Genomic DNA, 2276 nt, shown 5'->3' on the forward strand with positions numbered 1-2276 from the left:
TGGTTCTCTTCATTGATGGCTTCTAATTCTCTAATCTTCTCCTTTACCTAGCTTTTGCTTTCTGTTTCTTTAGATTTTTATGACCTTTTGTTGAAACCTGGACATTTTGATATTTTAATGTTTTATCACTTGAATTTAGACTCTTTGTTTTTATTTAGCTGGTAGTATGACATAGCTTTCCTAATGCCAAGATCTCACAAAAACACACAAAAAAATGTGTGTATTTGTGTCTCTTGGATATGTATTTTTGTGTGCATTTACTGGCAAGACAGGAGGGAAGTAAGATAGATTAATCTTTGTCTTTTCAGAATAGGAAATCAAAGAAAAAGGCTTTCAATTGAAAATTTTAAAGTTGATAATGCAAAAGTGTAACGTGGAGTGCTTCACTTCAACAGCACATGTACTAAAATTGAAACGATATAGAGAAGATATAGAGCCTCTGCACAAGGATGGCATGCAAGTTTGTAAAGCGTTCCATGTTTCTTTTAAGTTGAAAAAAAAAGTGCAATTTAAAGATATGGAGGTAAACACCAAAGCAAATATTTGAAAGAAAAGAATTGTCTATAGAAAAAAAATGTGATGGGGTAAATGTGTGGGATTACTTTCTTTCATAAACAAAATTATTAAAATCTTTAAACTATGTACATGCAAAACCTTGATCAAAAAAGAAAATGTAGTTAGGACATTTTAGAAACTATTTCATTTTATTTGCTTCATCCAATCTTCTGCCTATGTCACCTCAGGGACTCATTTATATCAACAGGTTTCCAGTTGAGTGGAGTTGTTTTATGTACTCCCTCCCCTACATGGCCAGTTTCATCTCTATTTTCAGGCTTAACCTGAAGGTTTGAAGTGATTTGACTCCTTAGACTATTTAATTGGATATTCTACTTTTCTTTGTACATTGGAAGAATAAAAAATTTTCACATCTCAAATCCCTTATTGCGTTCCCATATTTTATAAAGACTACTGGGAAACGGACTTTGGCCCAGCGGTTAGGGCGTCCGTCTACCATATGGGAGGTCCGCGGTTCAAACCCCGGGCCTCCTTGACCCGTGTGGAGCTGGCCATGCGCAGCGCTGATGCGCGCAAGGAGTGCCGTGCCACGCAAGGGTGTCCCCCGCGTGGGGGAGCCCCACGCGCAAGGAGTGCGCCCGTGAGGAGAGCCGCCCAGTGTGAAAAGAAAGTGCAGCCTGCCCAGGAATGGCACGGCCCACACTTCCCGTGCCGCTGACGACAACAGAAGCGGACAAAGAAACAAGATGCAGCAAATAGACACAGAGAACAGACAACCAGGGGAGGGGGGGAAATTAAATAAATAAATAAATAAATCTTTAAAAAAAAAAAAAAAGACTACTATGATTTTATTTTGAGATTTTGGAAATTTTATTTCCTTTTCTTTGTTTTCATATTAATTAATAATGACTTACTGTACACTTGCTATGTCAAATATAGATGTTGATACTTTGGGGAACTATAAAAGATAAATTTATTTCCTATTTGGCTACATAGACAAAAGGAAACTGTCTGAAAAAAGTTGAGCTTCACTTTCTCATCATCCAATATTTGAACAAAATGATCTTTGGGTATGGCTTACTTCTCTCTCAATACTTTATATCTATTTATGAATGAGAAGAAATACATATTGCTAATTTATATCAGGGGTTCTTAACAAGAGGTCTGTGAGCTTGAATTGAAATTCAAAAAGCCATTATTCTTGAATGGAACATACTGGTGCAGGTATGATATATTTATTAAATATTACACAGTGTAGTGTGGACTTAGTAAGGGACCCGTGGCTTTCACCTGACTGGCAAAGGGGTCTGAACAAAAATGTTTAAGGTTTCCTGATCTATTTGAAAAAATAATCACTTGGAAAATATTTCATTGCTTTAAATTTTACTTCACATTAAATATTTAATTTTTAGAATGGAGCTCTAACTGAGCTGGGATGACATATAGCTTGAGTGAGAAGTAAGCTTTTATAGTTTTAAATAACTAAGAGTTTGGTGTTATTTGTTAGAATAGTGTAATATAGGCCATTCTGATTTATACAACTGGTTTCTCTGAATTTTCTGAATAATTTAACCATTTCATGTACAAATTGACAGTCATAGTTTTCTTTTTCAGTCATTTTGTCTCATAAAAATTAACATTTGAATGACAATGCTAAGATATGGCATTAGTAATAGTGCTGATTCATTTATTTAGTCCTCTAAAACAGGAGAGAATTTATGAGTTCATTTCCAAATATTCTTATTGATGGACTTTGCAAT

General features: G+C 35.1%; 1 non-coding gene across 1 annotated transcript; it reads left to right on the forward strand.

Moving 5' to 3' along the window:
• Nucleotides 1–378: 378 nt before the first annotated feature.
• LOC111766955 (U6 spliceosomal RNA) lies at nt 379–484 on the forward strand. The gene has a single exon (XR_002798870.1). It is a non-coding gene; the product is annotated as a U6 spliceosomal RNA (small nuclear RNA).
• Nucleotides 485–2276: the final 1792 nt, after the last annotated feature.

This window comes from Dasypus novemcinctus, chromosome 10 (genome assembly GCF_030445035.2).
Source record: "Dasypus novemcinctus isolate mDasNov1 chromosome 10, mDasNov1.1.hap2, whole genome shotgun sequence".
In the NCBI taxonomy this organism is placed as follows: Eukaryota; Metazoa; Chordata; class Mammalia; order Cingulata; family Dasypodidae; genus Dasypus; species Dasypus novemcinctus.